This window comes from Aythya ferina (genome assembly GCF_964211825.1).
Source record: "Aythya ferina genome assembly, chromosome: 3".
In the NCBI taxonomy this organism is placed as follows: Eukaryota; Metazoa; Chordata; class Aves; order Anseriformes; family Anatidae; genus Aythya; species Aythya ferina.
In genome coordinates, this window is record NC_140298.1 from 115,285,277 (window position 1) to 115,299,721 (window position 14,445).

Here is a 14,445-nt window from a genome sequence, read left to right on the forward strand (position 1 = left end):
CATTCACATTATGACAGATTTGTGTAGCTTTGGTATATGTGAAAGTATAGCTAAAGAATACGAGCCCTAAAAGTCACTTTGCCAGCTGGGGTGCACAGTTTACCAGCTGTGCTTTGTGTACTATCTATCTTTGTATTCTCTCCAATACTACATGCACGTTGGGAGGGCAGGTTTTTTTGTCATGTTGACTGCTTACCTGCTAAAGACACTCTCGTAGTATGACTGTTCCCAGATAGCTTTAAGGATTTTACTTGCATTCTCCAGAGTTTACATCTCAACAAGACTTTCACGCAATTTGTTAGCCTCAGTAAAATTTAATATAGTTTTTCAAATGACAGCTGATAGAACTTTAAATGCTCATGGTCTGGCACCATCTGAAAAGCAGGATGGAAAAGAAGAACTAAGAAAAGAAGAAGAACTAAGCTGAGAACAGCTGGTCTGAAAAAAGGTAGAAATATTAAGCTGTTAGGCTGTCTGAATGAAAAGACATCTGATAGTTGTATACTGTAGGAGGATATTAGTGAGAAAAAAAATACATTACCTTTTAGGACATCAAGTCAGCAGGAAAATTCTGGGGGGCACTAGAAGTAAGAGTTCCAGAAACAACAGGGACATACTCTCTGCAAGAAAGATAATGGTAGCAAAAATCAGTAGCTGCACTTGAGAGAACTTTATAAGTAAAAACATGCAATTTTTAGTGCTGAAACATGCTTTGTTCTTTTCCTCACGTGGCTGGCATTTGTTTAAGTTCATGCATTTTTTGCTTTGGTGAACTATTTGTGTTGATTTAGGTAAATCAAAAGAAGAACAATGTATACAGCAGCTTACTAATAGCAATCACACGGTAGAAGTTCCAATCTGAACAATTTTAAAATGTTCAGTGATGCACACAAAAAAAGAGATACACAGTATCAGCCTTTTTTTCAATATAATCAAACAGATTATATTTCCTTCTGAAATACTAAAAACAAACTTGATGAGTTTGATTTCTTATACAAACAAGGTGTTTTTTTTTTTTTTAAATATATTTTATGTATTTTTTTTAGGAGTAGAAGTAATTTCTCATGTGGCTCATATTAACTGGACTTTTATCAGTAGTTTTATAAGAACTCTGCTGGATAGTAACAAAGTGAAGTTACAGCCATAGAATGGTTTGAGATTGATCAACCTCATGATTTTGGTGACTGTGGGTTAATCTCTTTAATGAGATCTTATTGTAGAAGAAAGAGGTCTTATACAGTAAAAAAAATTGTGCTACATCATCCAGAGAACAAGTAAATGTGAAGTCAATAACATCCTGAAGTGACAAAGGTTATCCTGTATTCAATCCATGAAAAAAAATTCTAGAAAAATATGTTAATATTCAACCATGTATAAACAACATTGTCTTTAGCAACATTCACCTTTATTGGTATCTTTATAGAATGGACATAGAAAGGCACTGCCATTACTATGTAGCTTTTTTTTGTCTTCATTTGTTGTGTTTAGAAGTGGCGATGCTGAGAATCAGGTTTATGGACAGTACCTCGAAAGCATTGAGCAGTTTAGACACAGGTCCATAGTGGAAGATGGAATTACATGAAACTGCAAGAGTGTCATAGACTATACAGCTTGTCATGAGCTGAAAGTAAGTCTAGAAGACCACAGCAATCCCATTGGGACACTAGATCTAGGAAATGTTTTTTTTTTTTTTTTTTTTTTTTTTTTTTTTAAACTGCACTGTAATACTTAGCAAAAAAGGGTAATTTACAGTTTTGCTAAGGTAGACTGTGATAGCTTGACTTTTGAATTTTTTGGACCACAATTTCAAAGCCATGTTAGAGTAAGGCAGCACTACCTTACCCAAATACTAGAAAGTTCAAAACCTAGTCAAAGGCTTGTAGGTGGATCACATGTTCTCTGCTTGTTTAGTTCAAAGGAGCTGCATGATTTACATATACTTTCTCTTGATTGTAAACAGGGGACTACTTTGGAAGTAATAAATTTGCAGTACAGAAATGATAAGACTAAGACTATGAGATCACATGCACTTGGTATAAACAGAAGACCAACTTGTTGCATTTGTTCAATCATGAAGACGCAATGTACCTTTTGTTTTTTAATGGCATGGTATGCGGTTTTAACCTGAAATTTGACAAGAGAAATAAGTAATGTAAAAATTTGTATTAATGAAGAGCTACTATTCAGAGTGTAACCATAAAGATTTAACACATATAGTTCAAATGCTATATGCATTAATAACATTAATAGTAAAGGTCTATTCTACCTTCCAATCTGCCCTAGCATTCCAGCAAAAGGACAATACGTGCTGAACAATGAAGCATAATTCCAAAACAAGTGGCTAACTGGTATATATTTTAAAAGGAAAGGCATCTAAAGAAGGCTTCTGCTTGCCTCAATTAGTTCCCTAGAAACTGAAAAACTAACATGAAAAAATCTAGTTTACTAGCTCAGTTTCAGTTATAAAAATATTTCAAGGATTTGCCATTGGATCACTGTTTTAAAATGGAATAAGACTAAAGTGCAGTAGACCTTAATGGTGTTATAATAAACGGATCTACAGGCATTCAAGTGATCTGTTTTCTCTTGAGATAAATTAATTGTGCACACAGTTCATAATCAATATATACTTAACAGAAATCTCTTTTCATAGATCATGGGACATTCAACAATGTTTCGTTGAATTAAACCACTTGTTCTCTGGTCTAGTTTCTTACATAACATGTGCTATAGGATTTCAGACCTTATTTCCAGCTTTAAGGACAAATAATTTATGGAGAAACTAAGATGTTACACTGGATAAGTCTAACCTTTATAGCAACTCTGCTGGCACCAGATTGCCATACATCAATTTGTTCCCCTGAAGACAGAAACTGCCATGACCTGTGCTGTTTTACAACCAGTTTTCCTGAAAGTGGAGGATAATCTCATATTTGCATTTCCTCCTCAGGAGAGGATGAAGCAGGAACTGTGAAGCCTAACCCTGACCCACGTGAAATAAACCTGCAGGGTAGCTAGAGGATCCTTCCCCCTTCCCTCTCTGCCACTCCCCAGTATTTTTCTTTCTTTGGAAGGCCAAAACAATCTTTTGCTATTTTTATTAAAAGTGTTCTCAGATATAATGTGATATAAAACTCTACTCCAAAATACATGGGTATGGATTTTCCGGTATGGTATATATTAGTATACAATTTATTGTATGATAATTACATATATTTTCTTGTTTTGTTGTTTTGATTCCTCATTTTTAAAGGTATTACAAGACACAGGTATTTATCAGTCATATCATCTCTTATAATATTTCAAGAAACTACTGACTGTTCCCAGAATTAAAATATTACTGCAGTGATTCATCATAGATTTCCTGTAGCTGGCACTGAATTATGATTATACAATATGTGACCATTTCAATGCTTATAAATATTATACGTGCTTTTACAGAAGTCAGTTTCAACACTGTGTCAAAATATTTACTTACCAATGATGTATTTGGGCTTATAATAGGCTAGAGGTTCCTGCCTCATTCATCCAAAGTAATTGAAGGCATAATTAACTGAAAGCAATTTCTATCCACTACTTGCATGAAGGAACATTTGTTAAACTTGCTATTGCCCTGCAAGCAACTATCAGATTTGTTATTGACAGTATCATATTGAGCTTCATTAACCGACAGCTCTGGCATCCTACACAGCTGCATGATCAGAACATGTTTAATTATAATCCCAGCCTACTATGCTAATTATTACAAATGCTTTCTAACTGTAAGAATGAAACCTAGTATTGCTGAATGAAGCAATAGCTGAGTTAGCTTTTTCTAGGTTGCATTTGACATGCAGACTGCATGGTTGAACAGAGGAACACTATAATTATTAATGACTGAAGGAAGGTTTTATCTAATTTGTAATATCTCTGAAACAGAGGCATAATATATTGTGCTCATTGATGTGTTACCACAACTTTATACTGCAATGATATCACTACTAAATGTTATATGAACAGTGGAACTACTGAAGCTGTGGTTGGTAGATTAATATATCTGTACTTAAGTAGCTACATACAGGTGTATGCTAGATTTTCAAATTACATTGCAGCCAACGGAGCTCAGCCAACAGAGGGAAATCTACAGCAGTCCAGCTGACCAAGTCTCTAGATAGCTGCAAGATTATCATCATCTTTCTCCTGTTAGGGGCACAAATTTCCATTTCTATTCTCTATCTAGTCAGTAATTTTCATATAATTTTAGAAGTTTAATACCTGCTATCAGCTCGGTGTCAGGAAGCAAAGCAAGGCTAGGGAATAGACCTGAGATCTGGCACTGACAGATGTGTTAGCATTGCTCTTGTTCTGATGTTGGCCTGAGACAATTTGTACCCTTCTACATTATTCCTGGGTGTGATTTGAGAGCTAACATGGACCAGTGACCAGTCTTGAGAAGCCATTTATGTGTAGCTGCCTGGTTTTGGAAGTCAAAAAAGTTTTCATAGTATGGCATGGCTTGTGCCTACAGGTACAGTTTTAAGTATAACTACAACCAGTAAAATACTTCATTTTTGGCAAGTGCAGTAGGTTGGACAGTGTGTTCAAGTGTTGTTAAGGGGAATATTGACCGTCAAAGAGATATACAGATGAAAATTGACTAGCTATCATGACTGCATGGAAACCAGGCTAACAGTATGCTAGCTGAGATGACCATGATTCAATTCTCCTGATCTGAAATAATTTTAGAAAAATATGGGGTACAAGCTCATCCTGTCCATTAGATTTCTATAAAAAATGTGTTACCAAAGCTGCTTCTTGAAGGTTATACCTAAGACATTTCAACAACACCCTTGCACTGGGACTTTGGCATTACATATATTATCTGCATTCTATCATATCTACAGATGGCATGGTCATGACAACAGATCCCTCACTACTGGAAGACTAGCTGAGTAAGCTAAGTATTGTCCACTCCTATTCTGCTGCTGTGAGACCAACTACCACAATCTGCCCCATTCATACTCTGAAAGGAGTGTTCAGACGTGATCTGGTGTTGCTCCTGAACACTGCCTAGGAACTGTGTGTGACAATGCTCATAGATTCAAGCCCAAACAGCTTCAGAGACTTTTCTAAAAATTCAGCAGCATAAACCAAAATCAAATTCTAGTGCAAGGTCCTGTGCCCCAGCACTGATGTATTCACTAGTACAGCTGCAGATTTTGGGAATGTGTTCACTCAAGCAGGAGACACAGTCTTTCACTATCCCTCTGTTCATGGAGTGTAATGTAGCTAGATGTGTAAAGGAGTGTAATGTACCCAGAGCACAGCCTTTAATGTTGCATGAGGTGGAACAGTACATCTTGTAGGTGGAGCTCAGAACCCAAATATTTGTTAAAACTCAAATGAAGTGTTAGGAAATGACCTTTGCTCTGAGGACTTGTAATGAATCATTCTATTCTCTAACAAAATATGCAACTTAAAAAGAGTCTATTTTAGGGAGAGATTAAAATGCTCAGTTTATGTCTGCACCACAGAGAAACACCAGCAGGTGTAGTACGAGTTAACCCAGAACGTGACGTGATAAAAGGAAATTTCACACATACCCAAGTTAACATATCTGTGCCAAGAAGCACTAAACAATATGTACTTACTCTCTCAAGTTGGCTCAGTTTTGATGGTTCTTTGTTACTCACCATTTCATACAGTATATAGAACATTCCTTACTTTGCATTGCAGAACGTTCCCTGAATTAGGCAGCCCTAATTTTCAAGCAGTATAGTATTGAAAATGAACTAAGAATTTAGATTTGACTTCATTATTATTATTATTATCATTATTATTATTATTATTTTGAATCTAAGTCCCATTCCCTGGTCAAATTTGATTTATTTATTTATATTTTTTTATAGATTTTAGATCACTCACTTTAAAAAACAGTTACAGAGGCAATCCCTTAAATCAACAGTGCTCTTTTTGAAGCACTCATATCATTCAGAGTACATGTATTGCGGTGAGGTTTTAGTAGCAGGGGGGCTGCAGGGGTGGCCTAGTCATAGGCTGTAATAATCTTTTCTTCAGAATGCTAATTAGTGTCAGACAGTGGGAAAAAAAAAAAGTTTTAAAATTAATTTAAAACAATTAAAGTAAAATGAAACATATAAATATACCCGGAATTTGTAGATTCTAATTCTACTAGTCATTTTCTGCCCATTACAGAAAATTGTACTGAACATAGGATTTAAGATGTTAGACATTTTCTATGAAAGCCAAAATTTAATGTCTTCAGCAAAGCCCATGGGTTTGATGGCAAAGCAGTTAACCACAGTTCAAGTGAAATGACCTGATTAAAATCTGTCAGATGTTTATTGAAAGCTTCTAATAATTTTGAGAAGCTTTTATTAAGAGGATCTAATGATTGTACTGGCTGTTTTAACTATCTAATAAAGATAGATTATTGTAATGTAATTCTGCAGTGGAGTCCAGTCTCATCTAGTACCGAATCCATCTTCTCTAATTGCTTGAAGGTGAAATTGGTTGTATTAAATCTTTGGATAAAATAAATGTAAAAGTTAGTGCATTGTATTTTTTATTATGGTAATTACAGCAGAAAAAGTTCTGATTCTTTCACAGACAACAAGGAGTGGAGGAATCTTGTTTGGCAACAATTATGTTTCAAATCAAAAGGCTCTTTTAAAGAACCACTTTAACTAGAATACTGCTTATAATAAAAATAATGTTTTCAATTGTCTTCTTTCACAGAAATGTCAGTAGAAGATCCATAGAAAAAAAAAATAAACTGTTATTTTATAACATTATTTTTACTTTTCAAAATGCTGAACTAAATATAGTAAAGAAACAATCAGTGAAATGTTTCTCTGATTTAATTTGCTTGTAGAGCACTCCATGTGGTTCTAGTTTACAGATCCTAAATATAGAATGCATATTTTATCAGACATTACTTTTTGAAATCTTTTCTCTGAAGAGTGGCAATAATTTTTCTAAACTCATGTTGCTGATATGACATACTTTATACCCAGAATTAGTTATGTCCTCTCTTAGTTATCTCCTTGGAGTTCAGTCCCAATCTGACTTTTTTTTTTTTTTTTTTTTTTTAAAGATGATCAACAAGGTGTTAGTAGTAATGAGTCTTTTAAATGTTGATTCTCCTTTGCACAGACACAAAAAATACATTAACCAATGTCAACAGACAGATCATGTTTTCAACTACCTGCTGTCATTTCTTAGCTTGCTTTTCCTTTTTAGGTATCTTTATCAATACAAGCAAAGAAGTCAATCCATGAGATCAGTGTCTCTGTGATGAGTTTCACCTTAAGTTTCTGGTTTCCAAAGTGACAAATGAAGATTAAAGAGATTTAGCTTGTCCTGACAATATCTTTACAACTCACATCATGTATCCATAAAACATTCAGCAAACCTAAGCCAGTGGCACCAGACATCTCTTCCTTAAGGTGTTTGCAAAGAGCTCTTCACCATTTCTTTGGGTTTTCCTGCTTGTTGCTCCACTATGCTGTTTCAAAATACACCATTCATTATCTCTTTGGAGAGGATGTTGCTTCATTCTACTACGCACCCTGCATTCTTGTGCCATAATCCCTCACAGATGTCTTTGGACACTATTATCATGTAATAATAATTGTATTTGTAATTAATTAATTAATTAATTTAATTGCCATTAATTATCACTGAAAGAAGGCTACCTATGGATTGTCAAGTATGTGATCCAAAAATAACAACCCACTATTTTACAGTATTATGTGAAAAGAAATGTAAACACACTTAAGAATATTCTCACATAAGAAATGTGACTTAAATGGGTAAAACCTGAGATTCACTTTTTTTTTTTTTTTTTTTTTTTGGCAAGGTTATATCTGTGTAATATATTCACGTTTTTGATTTTGATACTACAAACTAAGATGAAATACCTGTGGCAAGTGAATATTATTGCAAGTTTATCTGTGTAAAGTGTAGCCATCATCACAGATAAAAGGAGTGGTATAAAATCGCTTGAAGTGGAGCAGGACACAGCACCAGAACTTAAATTGTGTTATCACAGAATTCTAGTAAAAATAGATGTCTATATATCAACCAGTTACTTGAATTCACTTGAAGTGAATGAGAACAATTAGGCATTTTAATGACGTGATGCATACGTGAGATCTTAGTATTTACTGTTGGATGAAATGAACTGAGATCTGGAAACACCCATTTCCTTCTACTAACTACAATAGGGAAGTTAGTAGACTTTCAAAGGGATTTTCAAAAGGGCAATCTTCGCTGATTGCCAGAACTGAAAGAAATATGACTTCAGGACTTACTTCAACTCCCTACTTTGCATACAAAAAATTTGAAGATTAAAGAACAGAAAACAATTGCTCTCTTGTGCTTGCATCTGGAGCACTGACAAAAGCTTAAGGAACTTTTTTTTTTTTTAATATAAGATAGAAAATTTATTGAATATCAACTTACAGTTAATAAGAAATTGAATATATCATAAAATGTTTTATATGCATGTATATTTATACATACACACATATAAGAATTTATTTTTCCTCTTTACAGACATTTTAAAAGGGAAATTGTCCTTTTCATCTAATTTTTTAAATCTCAAATATTTTATTTTGTTCACTAAATGTCACCACAGAAAATGACAAAACAACAACAGCAACCAAAAAAGTCCAAGAACCACTTAAATTTTCAATATTATTATTGAAAAGGTCATTTTTCCCTGTACGGTTGACTACCACCCTTACATGCCTTAATTTAGAAAGTTGTTCCCCAACTGTTCTTTGGAAATAGGTTTATTTCAATGCAATGCTATGTGCAGCATACACCCTTATGACAATAAACTTTTCCTGATTTGGGAATCTTTTTAATAAACATGTGCCATTATTCAGACTCTTTATTTATTTATTTATTTATTTATTTTGTCCATCTAGAAGTAAAGATAAATCACTAAGAAAATGTCACTGTTGATATATACTCTGCAACAGCTGGTATAAAGAATCATGAAGAACAAGGAAAACAAAACTAAAATGAGTTATCATTAGCTATTTCAGTAATATAGTGCTCCTAAGACATAGGAATAGGTACAAAGTAGGAACATTAACTAAATTAACAGTGTACTGACTGAAGTGGAAAAAGTACTTCAAATATCCTGCTTGATGCCTTGCTCATTTGGATGAACAATTTACTGAAATGTTGTTATGAAGGAAGACTTTTGAGTCATCTAGTCCAGCCTCCTGTTCAACGTGGGACTGAGAGGGATGCAGTAATAAGAAAAGTCAGTCTCTGATCCAACTCTAACCATGATTTTAATAAGAAGTTTATGAGATATTAATAAGGGACTATGTTCATGTAAAAGGGAATTTATTTAATACGAAAAAGGTGTTACATTTTCCCTATTTCTACACATACAGAGATCTCATCCACATATGTAATATCTGAAGATTTTCTAAAATATTTAATGTCTTCATTTTATGTAGATACCTAAATATGATAGAAATCAAGTTTTGATAACCCAAGTAACAATGTTTAAAATGAACAACCTCTTCTACCTCGATAAGTGTCTTTAAACCTTTAAGCAATTAATAAAAAGAAAGTGCAATGGTACTTCTGGTCTTTGTTTTTAGCTGAATTTAGCATGTTTTCAAGTATTGATGAATCAATTACTTTTGGAGAGGAATATATAAGATGAATAATAATTTTAAGTGTAAACTCGATATCTGCATTGTCAGTGCATGAAAATGGAGTCTATCCTCAGTCACCTAAGAATGTTTTTAGATAACTTATGCAGTTATAGACTGCTAACACTTATACAATAAGTGTTAGCAGGTGTTTTAATGGTTTGGTCCACTATAATATATTGGTCCATATGGACCATACACAACAAAATGCCATCTGTGTTTTAAATTAAGTAAGCGTGTTTTGGTACACATTTTGTGTAATTGTGAAAATATTTGCAAATGTAAAACAGAACTTACAGGGAATTAGGTGCTAGATTTTAAAAGCTCATTCCTCCAACTCCCCTAGTTAATTTACAGTTATTGCAGAACTGTAGCAGTCTCTTATTTTGCACCAGTACAATTCCCTAGAGCTTAGCACGTCATTCATTTCCTGTCCAGGTTCAGCTTTGACTCACAATGATGATGTTCCCATCTCTGTGTCATTTGAGGAAGCAGTCTGTATTGTCATTCTCTGAAAATGTTATATGTTCATTATGTAAACTGGACTCAGTGAAACCTGGCTATCATTTTGATGTAACAAATTTAAATATCACCAACAGAAACCCATGAATGGAGCTCCGAACATTCCACTTCCCTATGGCACTTCAGTGGCTAAAATAGGTACAAAAACTGTGAAAGTGCTGGATTTCTTTTCTTCCTCAATGGAAATTAAAATGGTTGGTCTTCTCAGGCAGGACCTCAGCATGAACAACTTTTTGCTTACTACTTCTGATTTTGTTTCCATCCCTATGTCTTTTTGGAAACCTGTTTCTTTGTTGCTTGTTCAGTGCATTACTGAAGTGAAAGGTGCAGTGAGGTTCCGTGCCCCACAGCACTGCAGTGAGGATGAATAAATTAATATCAATAAGGTGCTCAACAGAATGTTGACAGATATTAGGAAAGAAACTGAAATACAGATCATTAACGAAGGCTTCCCTTTTAAGTGTAAAGTTTGATTAATGTTTAACAATCTGTCTCCTTTCTGGAAGAGGTGTGCTACTTATGTAATTATGACCGTTACCTCCATAGTCTGTAGCCATATTCTCCTATATATCTATATACCATAGGTATATTACCTTATATAACAACTACCTACTGTATATACAGATTGGTATGGGAGAGAAAGAGGGAGTAACAACTAATTAAAATAGCTAAAATGTTTCTTCTGGACTCGATGACCTTGAGGTCTCTTCCAACCTAGAAAATTCTGTGATTCTGTGATTCTGTGATTCAGCATTATGCAGTCTGGTAGAATGATTGCTGGAGTTAATTTTTTCTAGAACAGCTAAACATCTATAAAACCTCTATAAAATATAAGCAATAGTTTTTATCCTGGTAAAAATGAACATTAATAGTTCATTCATGAATAAATTCAAGATTAAAAGCTCAGTGAAACTCCTTATATTGCTATTTCTTCCATATCCTGTTTTTCTCCCATTTTGATATATCTATGCTATAGCTTAATTTTGACTCATATTTTTGGAGCATAACTTTGCTATCCTTCTGACACAGGGTCTGCAGTGAGGTCTCCTCAGAACCTTCTCTTCTGCAGGCCGAAAAACCTCAAATCCCTCAGCCTGTCTTTGTAGGAGAGGTGCTACAGCCCTCTTATCATCCTCATGGCCCTCCTCTGGACATGCTCTAATGAGGTCCGTGTCCTTATACCAGGAGCACCAGAGCTCAATGCAGTAAATCAATCAGTGCCATCATTTGAAATTGTATCTGTGTTGAACATTTTATCTACTTATAACTCACTTCTAATCAAATACCCTATAGTAAGAAAGATTTTAATGTCCCTAAAAATCCTGTTTCTCATTGCCTGTGGCTACATATTTTACTACCAGAAAACACTTAACTAGTTTAACACATACAACTTTAGGACAGAGAATATAATGACAGTGTGCTATAAATTTACTTTTGAGGTTCAGGGCTGCCATTAGCTTTGATATATCTTCACAGAGCTCACTGACTATATGAATCCTACCAATAAGTGGCAGCTTTGAAGCATAAATTCTTTGGGCATGGGTAACTAATTTTAAATTGAAAAATCATCTGTAGAGAAGGAAGGTGATAATTAAGCTCTGAAAAATCTCAAGATCCTTTGTTTTTAATCATGCAGTCCAAGGTCCTGATGATGAGAAAGCATTAGAATGGCCATTGAATGTATGTCATTTCTGCATCAGAAAATAACTATCTGAAGAAAATAAATAAATAAATAAATAAAAACAAAACTAAATCCCAAGTAAATATAAGCATATCTATACATGTATGACACTGGAGAAGATCTATCTGAAAATAAATAAATACATAAATAAATAAAACATGAAAACCAAACCTAGATAAATATAAGCATATCTGTACATTGTATGACACTGGAGAAGATATTTGGACTTCCAAGAACATACTGTTTCTTTAGATCTAGTAGAGCTCTGATTAAATTACATTATTTTGGGTCTGCAAATCCAGCCTATGAAGAAAAACAACTTTCAAAATGTTTCTGGCAAGTATACCCATGGCCTGCCCCTAAACGAGAGACAGAGCAAACAGTAGGATGTTGACACAATTCTATAATTTCACTGTATATCCTTAAACTCTCAATGGGCAAATTACAAATGCTTACCTTTTCAAAGGGTTTATACTGACGCATTTTGTGGACATCTGATCATCCCTCTTAGTACGAAATGATGAATGAATCTAATTTGTTGTGAACCCAGGACCTTTTGCAGCCAACATTGCAGGTGTAAATTCAGGTGTTAAATGCTCTAATTATGAGATATGGCAGTGATCCAAAGAAAACCATAATTAGAGAATGGCCAATACATGCTTACTAAGGACTTAAAAGCACTAGAAAAACACATAGAAAAATGAATGTGTGGGTGTTTTTTGTTTGTTTGTTTGTTTCCTTGCTTGCTTATTTTGTTGTTGTTTGTGTTTGATTGTTAGCTTTTAAGCATGCCAATTACAATGCCTATGCTTGATTGAACATCTTCAAATGAAGACAAAATTTTAAACACAGGGGAGGAGCAAAGCTAAGTTTCCTGGCTTCCTTGGTTTGTTAGTAGTTTTTGATCTCAAGTGATGTTTTAAAACAATTTAATATTGCTGCCAGTTTTAGTTCAGTGTTCAGAAAAGAGTTGTTGTAGACAGTCCACAAGTATCACTCCAAAATAAATATTTCATGGGTGCAATTGAATTAATTCTCTGTATTCTTCTGTCCATCTGCAGAAAATACCTCTTGAAAACTGAAAACAAAGGTTTTCTGCTAAGCAGAACTCAGAAATCTGTGATTTGTCCAAGCCTAAATTCAAGATTTCAGGTCTCCTGAACCTCTGTCCTGCAGCACTAAGACTTCACTGATACATATCCTTAGATAAGCTACATTTTCTTCCAAACTTAGATCCTCCTCTCCTCTCCTCTCCTCTCCTCTCCTCTCCTCTCCTCTCCTCTCCTCTCCTCTCCTCTCCTCTCCTCTCCTCTCCTCTCCTCTCCTCTCCTCTCCTCTCCTCTCCTCTCCTCTCCTCTCCTCTCCTCTCCTCTCCTCTCCTCTCCTCTCCTCTCCTCTCCTCTCCTCTCCTCTCCTCTCCTCTCCTCTCCTCTCCTCTCCTCTCCTCTCCTCTCCTCTCCTTCCCTCTTTTTTTTTTTTTTTTTTTTTTTCCAACAAAATGAACAAATAGTTCACACACAATGATATGGGTTTTGTTATAAACAGAAATGTCAAACAGCTGTGGAAGCAGTTTTAAGTTAATGCCTTTACCACTCAGTACCTCATTAGAGCAATGCAAAGACAAGACTCAAGCAGTATCGGTCTCTGTCACATGGGCTATATCATGCACCCCACTGTGCATGTACACATACAAATACAGGTGTTCATCAGCACTTGAATTCTTTTGAAATAGTATATTTGCAACTGTTAGTAATTCCTGTAAGGCTGTCACAGCATCTTAAATCTTTTCCCATGCCTTGTAGCAGAGCTGATTAAAGATATCTTAGGCAAAATTAGATTTTGTGAACATGGCAGAAGAACTGTGAAAGCTTTATAGAGACAGATGTGATGATGAGTGGCAAGGATCAGTGGGGTTCTGGAAGATGAGGATACGGGTTCGAAGAAAGCTCCAGGGATATGAAGGGGGGCTTTGGGAGGAGACCAAGAAGAGTCAATGAAGTTGTGAAGAGCTGAAAAGGATTTCACAAAGTTATTCCAGGGAGAAAACCTTTCCCTCTTTCTTCATTAACCTTCATTAACCTCCTCATGACAGCTGAGCAGACTGTGGGGTTGCAGTGGGAGTATAGCATCATCCTCCACTGCCAGTCTCCTTCCCAGAAAACACCTCCTATCTCATACATTCCCTTATGTCCGTGATCAACTTCCTGGGACTCTTGGGGTTCCATCTCTCTGGTGGAAAGTGGGAGGAGACGGGCCTGCTCCTGCCATGGGGTAATGGGGAAGAAGCCAGGAGTTGTAGGCAGAACTTGAATCAAACCTGTGGAGCTGGGCTTGGGGCAGAAGGCATGCGGAAGACAGCAACTGGGCCAAGAGGGACCTCTCCTCTTCTGCACCATCATCCACCTCCTATAAACAGACTTCTGTCAGTGGCAAGAGCAATGAGGTTCTTTGTGCCAAGTTGTGCAGGCATGGGAAAGAGAGGTTAAGCAGTTCAGAGGGTTCAGGTTAATCAAATAACCAGGGTCTTTATCCACCATACAAAAGATGGCAAAACTATTT

The 14,445-nt window shown here is 35.4% G+C and overlaps 1 long non-coding RNA gene across 1 annotated transcript; it reads right to left on the reverse strand.

Moving 5' to 3' along the window:
- Positions 1-250: 250 nt before the first annotated feature.
- Positions 251-12,439, reverse strand: LOC311434933. Its single transcript, XR_014691839.1, has 3 exons — positions 12,343-12,439; positions 542-620; positions 251-374 (listed from the first exon to the last, which is right to left on the reverse strand). It is a non-coding gene; the product is annotated as an uncharacterized lncRNA (long non-coding RNA).
- Between the last annotated feature and the right edge of the window lie 2,006 nt (positions 12,440-14,445).